Here is an 18138-nt window from a genome sequence, read left to right as displayed (position 1 = left end):
TTCTCATTTTGAATACCATACCTACCACCTACAGAGAGTCTCTAAAAATCCTGTATAAGCTTTTAATAATTGTAACAATAGTATCTGTTGACTACAGGCTTTATTAATAATTGTAACAATAGTATCTGTTGACTACAGGCTTTATTAATAATTGTAACAATAGTATCTGTTGACTACAGGCTTTATTAATAATTGTAACAATAGTATCTGTTGACCTGCTAGTTTCTTTTTTTTTCTTTTTTTTTCCGGGGCTGGGGACCGAACCCAGGGCCTTGCGCTTGCTAGGCAAGCGCTCTACCACTGAGCTAAATCCCCAACCCCGACCTGCTAGTTTCTAAACAGTGTGTCTTACATCCACTTATTTGAAGTAAATTTACCTCGAATTCTCATTAGAACCCCCAAAGGGAGTTCTTATTATAGTTCAAATAGTCTGTACTCAATCTACATAATCTGAAGGGGTCAGTCTCAAAGAAAATAAGTAATTAATTGCTGGGGAAGGAAGATGACCTCCGGAGAAGAGCAGTGGTTGTTTTGTTTGCTTTTTCTATTAATTTATTCACTTTACATTTAGATTGCAGCCCCCTCTCCCAATCATCCCCTCACTGGGTCCCTCCTCTTCTCAGAGAAGGGGAACCCCACCCCACCCCGTACCAATCCACCCTGGCACATCCTGACACCACAGGACTGAGCACATCCTCTACCACTGAGGCCAGACAAGGCAGCCCAGCTAGGGGCCTAGGATTCACAGGCAGGCAGTGGAATCAAGGACAGCCCCCTGCTCCAGTTGTTGGGAGATCTGTATGAAGACCAAGCTGCACATCTGCTGTATGTGTGCAGAGGGCCTAGGTCCAGTCTATGTTTGCTCTTTGGTTGGTGGTCCAGCCTCTGGGAGCCCACAAGGGTCCAGGTTAGTTGACTCTGTTGGTCCTCTTGATACTATTACTACATTTTCTTTTTTAAGTTTAATTTAAATCTTTTTATTTATTTGCTTTACTGACCCCCTCCTGGTCACCCCCTCCCACGGTCCTTCTCCCATCCCTCCATCCCCCTGAGAAGAGCAGTGTTTACCAAATGCCTGCTGATTCTGGCCTGGCAGGGATGCTTAGAAGTGGAGGAAGGATGTTTCCAAAGTAAACTCAAGACTCTCCAGTGTGTTCATTAAAAAAGAAGGAAGAGAAGGGCTCGCAACCCCATAAGAACAACAATACCAACCAACCAGAGCTCCCAGGGACTAAACCACCACCCAAAGGATACACAGGGACAGACCTATGACTCCAGCTGCATATGTAGCAGAAGATGGCCTTGTTGGGCACCAGTGGAAGGGAGGCCCTTGGAACTGCCAAGGCTGGACCCCCCAATGTAGGGGAAGGTCAGGGCAGAGTGGCAGGAATTGGGGAGTGGATGGGTGGGGGAACACCCTCATAGAAGAAGGGGGAAAGGGGATGGGCTAGGGAGTTTATGGATAGAAAACCAGGAAGGGATAACATTTGAAATGTAAATTTAAAAAATTAAATAAAAAAAAAGGAAGGAAATGTCTTCCAGCAATGCCAAGTTATTAAAAACTTCCTGTCCCAGGTCAGTATATACAGTCTGAGTTAATAGTCTCTCTAGAGAGAAGAGTTAGGAAGTAGAGATTAATGGATCACACAGGTCAACATGCAGGAGGAGCCTTAGAGCAGAGGGCAGAAAGCATGGGTAAAAGTGGTCAAAAGAGGAGACAGTAAGCCAAGTCGAATGTCTACATACACAACCTCATGCTTCGCAAAGGAGCCGAGAAATCTAGTCACAAAAACGGAAGAAGGGAAGGAGAGGTCTTTGGGTCTTTGTCCCATAATGCACCCCGCTAAAGAAAAAGAAATCAGTTTTAGGGCCAGCTTTCAAAGTAAGCCTAAATAGGCTGGAGATGTAGCTTAGCTGGTAAAATTCTCACCTGCATACATGAGTTTCTAAGTTTGATCCCCACCACATAAAACTAAGTGTGGTGGTACCCACCTGTAATTCCAGCACTAGAATGGTGGATGCAGGAGGATCAGAAGAAGCTCGAAGGAAGATGTGGTAGAACATTCTTCAAATATCAGCTCACTTGCTGGAGTCACAACAGAGAAGGGGAGGGAGGGAGAGGGGGTGAATATCTATTACAACATAAAGATAAAAACCATTTCTAGTTAATACATGATTGGAGACGGGGATCATCCTGTTACAATGAGTGTTTGCCTCAAGGGAGTTTAAGAAATCTCTGGGAAGGAGCAGTGGGACCCCAGGGACAGGATTTCAGTACAGCTGAAGCAAACATCCCTGACTCAGCTGAGTCTTGCATACTCTATGATCTCCAGAGGCTGACTTCTGTTCTCCTGTTCAGCTCTGCATGTTTCAATGCAGTTGCCTTAGCCTGGCTTGGTGTCACTTTCCAGTTCTAATGAACCCCTGGCTGTCTGCCTTCCATTTCAGTTCCTGAGGGGTAGAACTGCTTATATTTGGAGTGGAGTCCTTAAAGCAGAGTTATCAGCGGAGACATCTGGTTCTGGCCACTGATTTAGCATGACCTAGAAGTGGGAACCTTGGAACAAGCAAGCCCAGGACATTTTAGCTAATCAGCAAAATCAATAGCAACAGAGTGATATCATAAGAAAACTCTGAAGGTACCTGGGATGACTTGGGGCTGGTCATCGCTAAGTTGATGAAAGGTTATGGGAAATGTCAACCTTAGAACTTTTTGATGACCTGTTTTTCTAGCTTGTCTCTGGATATGCACCTGTAAATACTTGCCTAGGTGTCTTCTGATCTGTTCTTCCTAACAGATGGGAAGGATATAAAGGTTTGAGGTTCAGCATCCTCCTCCCCAGGAGTGGACCTCTGTTTCCATCCTTTCCCCAGTTGGCTCCACTTGCGCCCCTCCTTTCCAAAGCTGCTTCCTCCTGGCAGTTAGCCAAGGGCAGGTCTCTTGCACAATGGACTGTGTGCTCACCTCATCTGGCTGCTAAACCAAACAACCACACGGAAACCCTTTGTGCCATCTACTTTTCTACTGATGAGCCTTGGAAGTTTGACCAAGCATGTGAAACCACTGGACTACTGACCACACTGTAGCCATTCTCATCAACCAAAGCCCCCTTTCCCAGACAGAACTGAGTCCCTGCATTCTGTGTTCTCAATAAGGACACAATGTGCAGACTTCATAATTACCTGAAAGGAAATTTTATCTTTGTCCTTTGCAGAAATAAGATGGAAGTGATGGAGAAATGAAAATATTAGGTAATGAGGAAATTCCTTTAAATAATTAAAATTGTCAGGGACCCAAACACTGAGTTTGGCATGACAGTAATGCATGTTCCTCTAAAATTATTCTCAAATTTTATAATCTTAATATAAAATTCATTTGGGTTTAAAAGTATTATTAAAGTATGTATGGAGACCCAGATATAAAACTTTCAAACTCAGATATAACTAAGTCAGAACAAATAGGTTTGGCTCCAGTCTCAATTCTGTAAAGAAATGGGCCAGAAGACTAATTTGTAAAAAGCAATCTTAATAATTAGTTTTCTTTCCAAGTTAAATGTAAAGCTTTGAATAGCATTGTGCAATCTGGATTATAATGAATGAATTCAATTTCATTTGTAGTAAATTTTCTCATCAGCCATCTGTGTCTTTCAAATTGCTATTACTCATAAAAATAAATGTCAAGCATTTCCTACAGGAAATTATATCTTTGAATGATTTTACTTAAGTTTTGATTAAGTAGAGTAAATAAGACAGAAGAAATTAATGTTCCAAATCTGTTTATAATCCATAATAACTAAGTTGCTTCTAGTTTCCTTCTCTGAGACTGTCATATCATATGTAAAATGTACTTACACCTTTATATACATGAATATTTTGGATAAAAAATGGAACTCAGTAAATCGAAATCTTGATGAAGTTGCTTGCTTCAAGATATAAGAAAAAAAAAATCAGTGGTACCTAGGATGGTGTTTAAGTTGGCCAATGAAGGCAGTTTTTCAAATTAAAATATTTTTCTGTTTTCCTTTCCTCATGCCCACCAACTTTTCCCACATACCTATTTTATCTTGCTCTCCCTCAAATTCCTGGCCTCTTTTTCTTTTTTGTTGAACACACACATACACACACACACACACACACACACACACACACACACACACACACACACACACACAACACACACACACACACACACACACACACACACACATCCTGTTCAGTCTTTATTAGTTGTATGTATATTTTCAGGCCTGACCATTTGATATTGGATGGCAAATTGGTGTGCTCTTCCCAGGGAAGACTGTTTCCCCCACTTTTTTTTTTTTTTTTTTTTTTTTGGTTTTTTTTTTTTTGGAGCTGGGGACCGAACCCAGGGCCTTGCGCTTCCTAGGTAAGCGCTCTACCGCTGAGCTAAATCCCCAGCCCCTGTTTCCCCCACTCTTAACAGTCCTTACTTAGTTGCTTTTAGCTCCAAGGTTGTGACCTTGAGCTTTGCTCCTTCCATATTTGGATGTCTGTTGGTTTTGTCCTCATCCAGATGTTGTCTAGGCACCCATACTGATGAAACTTCATGGGTTTCTAGGAGACTTGGTCTCAGCAAACTTCCTGTTCCTCTGGATCTTCCAATCATTCCACTCCCTCTTCCTCAGTTATCCACAAGCCTCAAGTGCAGCGGGTAGATGTATAGATGATGTATAGATGTAGCTGGGACTGGGAACCACACAATCCCTTGTTCCAATGGATGTAATTCTTGAGCAGACCTTCTGTTGCCTTTGCAAACAGTTAAAAAAACCACATTGGAATTATCTGTCTTTATTTCAATAAAGCTTTAATAAAGTGTTACAAGTAATGTGCAGTAAACATTTTTATTTTCTTGACTACCCAGAATCTATTTTGATGGAATCCATGCTGTGTGATTCTTAGAAATGGTGGATCTTAAAGATCTGAACAAAAGCAATTGGATGTTCCTGCCCAAGAATTTGAATTTGAGTTTAGTGATGATTTTGTATAGGGCAAATTTCAAACAATTCACTGAAGAGCTTCTAGCAGTGTCTAAGTACAGCAGTCATGCACATGGAGACATTTCAAACATCATTTCTGCAATGAGACTTTGCTCTTATCTCCCCCAGCTCCTATTCAATTTCCAGTCTTGGAATCCAGTCCTTCTAGTCAGCGAGTAGATTACTGTATACCTTTCCAACAAGTCCCCTTTCTTCTGAAGTTCGAAAAAGTCAGTTTCTGTTGCTGTAACCAAGCACATAGTCTCATAGTTCTTTAGTTACATTAGAAAGAATTCTAATTTATGAGCACGTTTTGTCTCTTTTGTTCATGCCGTAGATCTAGTCCAGGGCCCTGTACATGTTCACAAGCAAACATTTTACGACTGAAGTATATTCCCAGCCCTTGTTAACTTTTAAGTAAATCTTGTCCTTCTGAGAAATGTTTTTAAAAAAATATTGCCTTATGCAATAGGTAATATTTTGATGGTGGTTTGAATAAGAATGCCCCCTCCCCAATAGGCTTGTAGATTTGAATGCTTGATTACAAGGGAGTAACAGTATTTGAAAGGATGAGGAAGTCTTGTTGGAGGAAGTGTGTTACTGCAGGATAGGCTTAGAGCTTTCAAAAGCCCCAACCAATCCTAGTGTCTCTCTAACTCTCTACCTGCTGTCTGTGGAACCAGATGTAGAACTCAGCTATTTCTCCAGCACTATGTCTGCCTGCATGACACCATGTTTCCTGCTATAATGACAATGAAATAAACCTCTGAAACTATAAGCAAGCTTCAATTAAATTATCTCTTTTATAAGACTTGCTGCGGTCATGGTGTCTCTTTACAGCAATAGAACACTATCTAAGATAAAAGCAGGTAACAAGAATGGAGTATTGCTGTGACAGGCCTGCCCTTACTGCTCGTTGCCAGAGTGTGGACTTTGAACTTTGGATTAGGAAAGCAGCGTCTAAGGGGCCATACTAGTAGGAGCATAGACAACAGTATTGAGAGCAATGTGAACTAGGACAGCCCTGTCAAGAAGTTTCAGAGAGTGAGAAAATTAATAAGCAACCTAGAGACCACTCTAGTGATATTTTTGCCAATGAATGTAGCTGCTGTTTTGACTTTGTGCAAAAAATCTGCATAAGGCTAAATTGAAGAGTATTTAACTAATGGTGTTGGCAGAGGATATTTCAAGACAATTTAGTATTGACTATGTCATGTGGTTATTAATGTAGACTCTTTTGTAGATCTACAAAGAAAAGGGGCAAGCTGAGTAAAGGAAAATGTACAGTTTGAGGAGAAAAGGAGCACTAGGAAATGTCATGGAGCTAAGTCCTATCTATGCTCAAGGAAATATAAAGTTTTTTAAAAAGTTGATGCTAAATGGAATAAAGGGAGTGGTGACTTCAGGGAAAGACTACCCACCTAAGCTTGCAACTTGGGAAAAGGCATTTGTAAAAAAGCTTAAGTAGTGAAGGAAACTGTTGCAAACAGAAAGCTGATACAAATGTCATTGAAAGAGGGGCCAAGTTTCAGCCCCAAAAAGGAAAGAAGGGGTCGTGACTAAGGAAGGCTACTGAGGTCAGGCATATATCAGGGTTGTCCCTGTATGGGGTTCCAGAGAGGCCACTGCATGGATCTGTGAAAGTGAAGCCTAGATTATGTTGGAGGTGCCAGAGTCATGGGACATCTGTCAAGGGAAGATGGAAATTGGGTGTGAAACCAGCCCAAGTGAGAGAAGTCTGCTGCAGTCAGGAAAGCTTCAGATCTCGAAAAGCTGAAGAATGTTTTTACATCAATCTTGAAGATTCAGAATTAGTTTGCCCAGCTGGTTTTCAGTTTTGCTTCAGTCAAGTATTTCTTCACTAAGCTGTCCTTTCCTTTCTTTCCTGTGGGCTGGTAATGTATATTCCTTGCCATTATGCTTTGGAAGTATATGCTTTGCCTTTTCATTTTGATTGTACAGAGATTACAGTTAAGAGATTGCCTGAGTCTTAGAAGGGACTTTAGACTTCAGACTTTTAAACAGCATTGAGACTGTTATAATCTATGGGGGCTTTTGAAGTTGCACTGAATGGATTTTTGAATTATGATATGGCCAGAAGCCTATGGAGGCCAGGGAGTGGAATGTGGTGGTTTGGATAAAAAATGTTCCCCATACCTTAGATCTGAATTCTTGGTTACCAGGAAGTGGCACTATTTGAAAGGATTAGGAGGTGTGACCTTGTGGTTGGAAGTGTGTCATTGGGTGTGAGTTTGAGGTTTCAAAGGCCCAAGCCAGTTTCAGTGTCTTCCTATTGCTCATGGAACCAGAGGTAGAACTCAGCTACTTATCCAGCATCATGTCTGTCTGCACTGTCACCATGCTCCCTGCTATGATGACAACAGACTAAATCGTAAACTATAAGCTTCAATTAAATGCTTTTATTTATAAAAGGTGCCGTGATCATGGTATCTCTTCACAGAAATAGAAGATTGACTAAGACAATTGCTTATTTGATGGAACCTAAAATAACCTAGGAAACAAACCTGTGGAAATGAATATCTGAGAGATTTTCTAGATTGGTTTAGTAGATGTTGATGGGCCCTCCTTAACTGTGAGTGGCATCATTCCATGAACAAAACCCCAAACTGAATACAAAGGAGAAAGCTGTGTAGGCCACACTAACACTCAAAACAACTTTTTAATACTTAAAAGCATTTTAAGAAAAAAGCAAGCTGAACACCAACATTTATCTTTTTCTGCATTCTGCAAGCACATGTACAACACAACCAACTACTTCACCCTCCTGCTACCATGATGGGCTATACTTTTGAACTGTAACTAAAATGCATTCCTTCTTTAAGCTGCTTTTGTCAGGCCTGTTGTTGCAGCAATGAGAAAAGTAATTAATATGCTACAGTGCTTTACAGGAAGGACAGCCCTGTATGACTTACACTTTCTCAGCACATATGCTGCATCTGCTGTATTGAAGGTACTCAGCTGAGTTGGTTGAAGACTTGTGAGGGATCTCTTTAAGATGATTTGTATAAATCCCTATTCTAGCAGCATTAAGATTTAAAAGAAGTTCTTATGAGCCACATTTGAAATTTATCCATTATTTATAACTTGATTTTTCCATTAGGAAAAGATTCCAGAAACAGTAGTTTCACACACACACACACAAATCTCTCTTCCCCTCCCTCCCTATGTGTGTGAATAATGTATATAATATTTATGTGTGAATAGGTTTAAAATAGAGTGAGCATTTGTGTACCCATGCTTGTGGAGGCTGGAAGCTGACATCAGGTGGTTTCCTCATGCCCTGTCTACTTTATTTTTCAATTAATTAATTTACTTTAATGATGTGAGTTGCAATGTGTGCTTTAACAGGCCAAGTGCATGTGTAGAGGTTGAGGACCAGTTTGGGGGTCAGTTGGCTCCCTCCTTCCATTTGTCTTGAAGCAAAATTTCCTTTGCTTCTGCTGTTGCATGGTGTACTGAGGCTGGCTTACACTTGAGCTTCCAGATGATTCTCTGAACTACCCCTTCTCTTTTACCATTGGAGTGCTGGGATCACTAATGGTAGCTTCGCATCTGGCTATTGATGTGGCTCTAGGGATCAAGCTGAGATTGTTAGATTTGTGTGCACACACTTTTACCCAGGATCATGGCGTACTTTAGTTTCTGAGGCAGGATCCCTCAGTGAGCCTCAGAGATCCCTCTACCTCTGTGTCTGCAACGCTGGGCTTGCTGATGTGTACTGCACACCTGACGTTTTTACATGGATCCTGAGAATCAAAGTGGAGTCCTCAATGCTTACATAGCACTTTGATCACTGAGCTGTCTTGCAGTCCCACAAATATTCTTTGTGAAATAGTCAGGCCGTTTCAGTGTGCTGTGAACTGCCTGCGAAGAAGGCTTAAGTAAAAGAGATTTCTTCTCAAAGTGGACTTGAGCTACTAAAGAAGGCACTAAGCTAATATGTCTTGAAGATATAAATTTGACATTTACTGGTTTTTATTTTAAAACTCAATCACACCTTATTGTCCACAGGGATTAGTTCACCACCAGTAACAAGCCCCATGGCAGCTTATGTCCCCTGTATTAAGTGGCATGGACTTATGTTTGGCTTATATACATCCTCTCATATGCTTTACGTGATCAATAGTTCACTTAAAATACTTACTACATCATCAGTTGCAAATATTTAGTGTGTTGCATTATTTAGGGACTAATACAAAATATGTGTAAAACATCTGTAGAGATGCCTTTAAAAAATTGTTTTTGCAGTTGGTAAACAAACAGATGGAAAGAACATAGATGTGGAGGGACAATGGTATTTCCTCAAATTCTGTTCTGAATGGTAAGTCCCAGTTGTGATGAAATTTAGTAAAATGGTCAAGAAGTACTTTTGCATTACTAAGTGGATTCCGGAGAGTGTCTCTTCCTGCAGACTCGGCTTGCAAGCACAGTTCCTACCCTGCATGTCACCCCGTCCAATGCTGCTCGTCCTTCATCCTGCATCCTGCTGGTTACCTCTCCTACTGGTCCAGCAGCAGACAGCATCGCTCCACTGGTTCATTCTGATATTAGACTTCTATTTACACGCCATTGGCTACTCCTTGTCTCTATACTATCTGTAAAGTTCTGGATATCTCCTAATAACCTTCAAATCTTTTAAATCCTTCCTTCTTCTTCTTCTTCCTCCTCCTCCTCCTCCTTCTTCCTCTTACTGTTCCTCTTCCTCTACCTTGTTATTAGTATTAGTGTGTGTGTGTGTGTGTGTGTGTGTGTGTGTGTGTGTGTGTGTACTGTGTGTGAGCACAGGTGTGGGTGTGAGTGAAGGTTAGAAGACAACTTTTGGTAGTCAGTTCTCTTTCCACCATGGGTTTCAAGGATCAAACATAGGTCTTTACCTGCTCAGCCCTCTTGTTTCCCCTCCCCCTCTTGAGACAGGCCTTCCTATGTACTAACTTCTCAGCATTTACCGATGACTTAGCTTTCTCATTATTATAACTATAATTCTTCTAGAGATGTTGGGCCAGTTAAGTGATACAATAATATGTCAACACTCAGGACAGTCTTTATAGACAACTCATTCCACGCAAGTACTCGGTGCTGTCATTAACCGAACAGACCTTGTGCTACACTGCACTACTTAATTTTGCCTTGTGGCCAAAATAGCCGGAGAAACAATGCTGCATATGGCAAAGAAAAGCAGCACATGTCACTGCAGACCAAGGAGACAGCAAGCAGGAGCGAGGGTGGGTTGTAACCTTTAAAGGCTCTCCAGTGGGGACCCTACCTCCCAATGTTTTTAGAACCTCCCAAAATAGCACCAACACCCAGGGGCCAAGCATTCAAAATGAATCTGTCAGTGGGCAAATTTGCAAGTCATCAGTAGAGCAAAGATAGTTCTGTGAGTGTAGGGCTTAGTATTTTTACACAATTTCCTTTCAATGCATTCCCACAATAGTCCTACATTATATTTGAAAGGGGGGCTCATTTCAAATGATAATGAGATTATACCAGTAAGAGTCAGATAACTTCTCTGTAACTTCCACTCTGACAATATTCAGTGAAGGATACTCATTTACTCAGTCATGTTTAGACGCATGTTAGACTTATTTAATGAAGGTAATCGTCTATTCTGCACTGGGCTGTTGTAAGGTATATAACTTACTATCCTAGTGCCCAGACACCGTGCTCACCAAAGTGCCACTACTAGTACTCAGGTCTAACTCTTTCATTACATTCTAACAGGAGGTTCTCAAGTCTGCCTGACATTTGCAACAGGATAACTTGTTCTCTCAGTCTTGGACTGTGGTAGAGTCTCTGTGAAAGCCCAGAAGCTTCCTCTGCCTTCCATATTAACCATCACTATCCTGTTCAGAGGTGACACCACTCATAATGGATATTGAGAAGATAAACAGAAGTGATCAGAATTACTTTCCAAGCACAGCACATTGTACTGTGGGAGCCTGCTGATGGGGATTGATAAAGCTAGGTATCTGCAGAAGGACTTTATGAAGACCCAGTGAACCTTGTAACCTTAATGAGTATGACCGTAGACTTGATGGCAATCTGTAAAAGGTCACATAAGAGAACACTCATTAAAGTTTAGAACAACTGCACTACCCTGTCTATGTGCCACGCTCCTTCTCCAGATGCTATAATAAATGGAAAAGATGGTTGCCATAGGGATAGCAAATTAGAAGTCCATTTCAACCAAACAAAAGAGGCCGAATTTCCCCTGTATGTGATATTTACAGATTATCTTTCTCATAGTTGTAACCCAAGTTATTAAAGCTCAAAACCTACAAACGTACTTTATGAAGACTTTTGTTCTTTTGGTAAATGAAGTCTAATATTTATGAGTAAATGTTAAAAGCTGCCCTTCTCTGCCTTTGAAAATGTATTTTAATGTTCTCCCACAAGACATATCCACACCTTTCCTGAAATCCCTTCTACTACATCCCTGGCTTCATTTTGTTCGAAGCTCACATTTTATTTTTTTGATTCATTTGTCAGAGGCAAAATATGTACCACTACAAAGGACACAGCAGCACAGGAAATGCTCTGGGAGCATGGGAAACTCATTTAATAGCTCACGGTAATCAGTTAGCAGAGAGATTTGTAGATGGTAATATTCAGATTCATATGTAGCCATTTAATCTGTTCCTCACAATTCAGAAAGTAATTACAGATCCACAGCTGGGAGACTCTGCCAGTCGACACAAGCATTTGCTGCAGGGGGAGAATCTGTCAGGGCTGGACTTGCTCTGCCTGGTTGGATAAGATAGGTTTGGTGAGTAACACAGAGGAAGCTGGATTTGTTTGTAAATTAAATGAATTTTAGGTCATCATAAATCTGACTGCCCTTTCCTGAAATATTGCTGCATACATCATTTTTCAGGTGTAATAACTTAAAATAGATTTGTATTCTGTAGGAAAATGGTAATTTTTTGGCATTTAGACATGCGGTCATGACCTTTCTTTACCCAGGTCAAGGTTTAAATAATGGCTTCCTTCTCTTCTGCTCATTCTGATTCTGTGTGTGTGTGTGTGTGTGTGTGTGTGTGTGTGTGTGTGTGTGTGTGTCTGCATAAGTACATGTGACTAATTGGGTGTTTAAAGGAATGAAAGATTACAGAGAAAATCTAATTTTCAAATTAAACGTTATTATCAAGTATCTTAAGCTCTAGACCAGACTTCTTGAAGCATTGTATTTGGGTAAATAAATGATTTTGAAGCTTGTTTTATGTCTCTTACTCTTCCAGTCTTCTTGTTCCTCAGGCACAAGCTCAAGTGTGCCTGATAACTAAGAATGGGGCGATGACTCAGAGGTAAGAGCGACCATGCTTCCAGAGGACCAAGTTTGATTCCCAGAGCCCACATCTAGTGACTCACGAGCATCTGTAACTCCAGCCTCAGGGCATCTGACACCTTCTGGTTTCCGAAGGCACGTCTAGTCACCTGCCCAGACAACCACACACACAGAACTACCCACAGACACACACACACACACACACACACACACACACACACACACACACACACACACAGACTCACAAATACAGAGAGGCACACACAGAGACACACACACAGACTCAGACTCACAGAGACACACACAGACGCATCTCATCTAAGAATATCTTCAACATTTTACAAGAAAAAATGACAAATAACTTAAATTTAAGGTTGATTAACTTAAAACTCCATGCCCAGACCCTCCTCTGTTCCTGGCCTTCTACCTGTGGGAGGCTGGAGTTGTCTTTCTGCCTCCCCTGCATCCTGAGAGAGGCGTATGAGTCTCTTCTTGCTAAGCAGAGGGCACTATGAGATTCCTGGGAGAGCGTCTTATGCCTGACACAGAAGCTTGGCTTAGTGTTCCCCACTCTCGGCTCCACTCATCTTTGTCTTAAATTACGTAGGTTATTTGCCATTCTGGTGACATGCCAGGCCCAGGTGCTCAAAAATATGACACTTTCTAATATCATTATTTTTATATTTATTTTATGTATTTTTATTATTGTAATACCCTTATTCTAATATCCCATATCTTTTAATATCCTTATATTAGAAAGGCAATATAGAAAAGGACATTACGGAGAAGTAGGGCATTATTCAGCAAGAGAGATAACCTCCTGTCACATCTCTTCAAATTATATTTAAGAAGTCCCTACATTTAATCTGCTGTTAGTTTGACTTTCCGAATGTTTACAGCTGAGAAACATCCCAATGGAAAACATGTTTCATGTTCCAGGCTGAGAATCCACCCTTACTCTCAAGGACAGATGGATGTTGTTCATTTTATTTTTTTTATCTATACTAGATAGGACTGCCCCATGTGTAATAATCATTAAATTTTTCCTTTTTTTCCAATTTAAAAATAAGATAGACTTTCTTTTAACAAGTGGAAAAGAAACCCTAGCTCGATGATATATATGTACAAATGAGCAATGTATCAAAACATACATGTAGTAGCCAAGTTCAAGAATCATCCTTAGAGTGATAATAGCTTTGAACCAGTTTGGAGATGAGGTCTGTCACACGTCAGAAAGGAGGAAATTTAAAGTTAATCCCTTTTAATAGGGGTCTGGGTAATTTATCCTGACTTCATGCAGCAAGGCATTCTCTGTAAAAGTTGGTGAAACTGACTTTGATGAAACAGAAAGCACAGCCTCCCGGTAAAGCTTCCTAGGTCTTCTACCCTCAGTCTGTGTCTCCAAAATAGATCTGCCTGGCTTTCAGTAGAAAGCATTATAGTCTTCCCAAGAACCTCCCTGTGGACCCCCAACTAGCACACCACAGAATGGATGGGCTTCTACAGCTCCTGATCTGTCCCATACAGTCTTATCAGCTTCAACATCTAACACAGTCAAGGGGCTTACTGGCAACTCAGAACAAGAAAAGTTCAAGTTAATATCACTTGTCTGAACTAAATATTGATTACCCAGTAAGTCTAATTTCAAATTTGCATTCCAGTTCATTCAATAACAATTGTCTATTGACTTTTTAAAATCAGGGTTAAATTTGTACACAATTAACCTGTTTAAAATGTACATTTCTGTGACATCGAATGTGTGCACACTGCTTTACAACTGATAGTTTATTAAGTTTTAAGAGATTTTTTGTCATCCTAACAGAAAGCCCTGTACTTATTAAGTAATTGCTTGCCACTCTCCATTTCTGAAAACCGGGGAAACCACTAATCTGTTTTCTATCCATGTGGATTTATAGGCTTTTCTAGTATCTCATCTAAGTGGGAGGCCATACAATGCGTGAGCTTTTGTATCAAGCTTCCTGACTAGTATGATGGTTGTGATGTTGCTTTTATCATAGATGGGTCAATATTTAATTTATTTTTGGAATTTCTTTAAAACATTTTTATTTTATGTGTCTAAGTGTTTTGCCTGCATGTATGCCTATGTACCATGGCATGCCTGGTATCTATGGAGGAGAAGAGACCACCAGAGTCTCTGGAACTGCAGTTAAGTGAGCTGCCATGTGAGTACTGGGAATTGAACAATTGCTCTGAAAGAGCAGAAGGTACTTTAGACTGCTGACTTAGTTACTGCTGCCTGATGAAACATCATGACCAAAGCAAGTTGGGAGGAAAGAGGTTTTTTTTTTTTTTTTTGGCTTACATTATTCTTCATCAAAGGAAGTCAGGACAGAAACTCACACAGGGCAGGAACCAGGAGTCAGGAGCTGATGCAGAAGCTGTGGAGGGTGCTGCTTACTGGCATGGTCCTCATGGCTTTCTCAGCCTGCTCTCTGCTAGAACCCATGGCCACCAGCCTAGGTATTGTACCACCCATAATGGGCTGGTCCCTCCCACATCAATCACCAACCAAGAAAGTGCTCTATGGGTTTGCCCACAGCCTGATCTTAAGGAGTCATTGTCTTAAATGAGGTCCCCTCCTCTCAGATGACTTTGCTTTGTAACAAGGTGGCGTAAAACTATCCAGTACAACTGCTAAGCCACCTCTCCCTCTGCTTTCTATAAAGTTTATTTACCAATTTTAGTCCTATTTTGAGTAAGTGAATGCACTTTTCAAGGCAGCTGTAAACATATATCATCACTGGATCCTGGGAGTTAACCCAGGTCCCCTGGAGGAGCAATCAGTGCTCTTAACTGCCGAGGCCCATGTTATTTCTTTTTTATAAAATTTGAAGACACTTTGTCTTCAAATGCTATATTGTTAACTCATTTATAGCATTCCCTTGGGACTAATGCATCTATAGACATTCGTGTGCACACATTTAGTTTCCTACATGTCTTACATTCTTTCAGCGATGTTTCCAAGAGTGGAATTATTGAATCATACAGTAATTTAAGTTGAGCGTTTTGAGAAAAACCTACACTATACTGTTCTTCACATCAACTGCACTATTTTACTGTTGTGGCAAATATTAAAAAACTGGTAACCTTTTATCCTGCCCTAGCTCCAGCACCCATAGGGCCATATGGAACAAAACATAATTAGTATTTCTCCTGGCAGCTCTCTGCTAGCCATAAACTCTCTGGTTCCATCCACCCGGTAAAATTAAGACTCAACAAACTGCAACCCAACAATCAGATTTATATGTTAAATTCTCAGTCCACAATACATCCACATAATAAACTCACAACCAATTGCTAAGAATATAAACCACCCACCTAGATAAGATAAATTTGCCTACAGAAATCCATCCCTTAAGAAATATACATAACAGGATTGGGTATTTAGCTCAGTGGTAGAGCGCTTGCCTAGCACGCGCAAGGCCCTGGGTTCGGTCCCCAGCTTCGAAAAAAAGAAAAAAAAAAAGAAATATACATAACTATCTTGGCAATTCAAGACCACCAGGATCTGGGTCATCCTTCTCTGTCTCCATCTTGACTCTACCCCTCTCTCCCCTTCTCTCCCGCCTTACAAAAGCTTTGTCTTCACCTTATTTTTTTACTGTCCAATCACGGCCTTGACCTAACTTATGCCAGCCCTCACCTGCATATAGACCTCAGCCTACATTTTACACACATAAGCAATACATAGGGGCTCCCACTTGTTTATATCTAGTTTTATAAAGAAGGAGACCCATCATCTTGGGTATAAGCTAGTGTCTCAGTGGAGTCTTGGTTGTGCTTTCCTAGTGGTTGATGACAGTAAGCATCTTTTCATGTGTTTATTGGCCATGTGTATCTTCCTTAAGAAATATCTATGCAGCTTCTTTGCGCATTATTTAAAGTTGGGCTGTTTAAACTTTCTTTGTTCAATTCTTTATGTGTTCTCAGATCCAAGGCCCTTATTGGATGCAGCTTTGCAAGGCTGCCATGTCTTTTCAGTTTCTTGATGATGTCTCTTGGTATATAAAAGCCTTACATTTGGAGGAAGTCCAATGGATCTATTTTTGCTCTTGTTCATACATTTGGTGCCATCTAAGAATGCATTGCCAAATTCAAGGTCATGAAAGTTAGTCACTGCTTCCTTCTGAGATTTTATAACATCAAATATTTTTATAAAGTTAGTACAACATGGCAAGCTTAGAAAAGTAAACAGGGAGCTGGAAAAATGACTTATAGTTTGTCTCCAACCTGACCACCAGAGTTCAATCCGTGGTCCCAGTGGTGGAAGAAGAGTGCCACCCTGCAAACTGTGATGCATCGTCGTGTGCCAGTGTGTGTGTGTGTGTCTGTGTGTGTGTGTGTCTCTGTGTGTGTGTGTGTGTGTCTGTGTGTGTGTATGTGTGTGTGTGTGTGTCTGTGTGTGTGTCTGTGTGTGTGTGTGTGTGTGTGTTGATGTGTGTATGTGTGCACAAACATTCACACACATACACACACACAGACACACACACAGAGTAAATAAAAATGTAAAATGTATTACTTATTAAAAGAAGAGAAAAAAGGAATACAATTTATGTACTAACGTTTTCCAGTGTTCATCTGATTCCAAACCCTTTTTGTTTTCAGTAGTTTATAATTAGAAGCTGGTCCTGGCTTCTGCTTCCTAGACATCACATTGCCCTCTTAGCATCTAATTAACGGAAATGATTAACTGATGAGCTAAGTGAGAAAAAGACAAAATAATAAGGCCAGCAAAGCTCGGAAGGCAGGCAGGTGGTCTAGTGACAAGAGCCCAAGCTTCTCCACAGAAGGCTTGTAGCACTCACCAACCTTTGCTCTGATTGTACAATCTTTCCTTATAGTTTAGATCTTGAATGTGCCTCAAAGACTCCATGTTAAAGGCCTGGTCCTTGGATGACATTATTAGAACATTATAGAGCCTTTTAGAGGTGGGATCTACACATGTAGCCCATATATATATATATATATATATATATATCCACCAAAACTAGATAAGATTGATGAAGCTAGAAAATGCATGCTGAAAGGGACTGGATATAGATCTCTCCTGAGAGACACATCCAGAGCATGCCCAGTACAGAGGTCAATGCTAGCAGCAAACCACTGAACTGAGAACAGGACCCCCTTGGGGGGAATCAGAGGAAGGATTGAAAGAGCTGAAGGAGCTTGCAATCCCATAAAAGAAACAATGCCAACCAATCAGAGCTTCCAGAGACTAAACCACTAACGAAAGACTATATACATGGACTGACCCAGGTCTCCAACTGCATATGTAGCCGAGAATAGCCATGTTGGGACACCAGGGGAAGGGGAAGCCCTTGGTCCTGCCATGGTTGGACCCCCAGTGCAGGGGAATATGGGGGGGCAATAAGGGAGAAGTATGCGGGGAATATCCGTATGGGGGAGGGGAGGCGATGGGGGCTTATGGATAGGAAACCGGGAACGGGAATAACTTTTGAAATGTAAATAAAGAAATATATCTAATTTAAAAAAATAAAAAAAGAGGTGGGATATAAAGGGCTTTTTCAGTCATTAGGAATGCTCCTTCGCAGGTAATTGTGGGATTGTGGTCACCACTCGTCCCTTTAATTTTGCTTCTTGTCTGTGAAGTAAATAATTTTTCTCTGTCCAATATTCCTTACCGGGAAGTGCCATTTTTACCATGAGCCCTAAAACGATGGGGCCAACTGATTAAGGACTGGGATATCTGAAACTTGGGCCAGCATAAGCCCCTTTTCTTCATTAGTTGATTTTTCAGATAGATTTATAGGAACAGAAAGTGAATACATTGCCACACGAATGGGTTTGGTTCCT

This window comes from Rattus rattus, chromosome 1 (genome assembly GCF_011064425.1).
Source record: "Rattus rattus isolate New Zealand chromosome 1, Rrattus_CSIRO_v1, whole genome shotgun sequence".
NCBI lineage: Eukaryota > Metazoa > Chordata > Mammalia > Rodentia > Muridae > Rattus > Rattus rattus.
Note: the sequence above shows the minus strand (reverse complement) of the source record.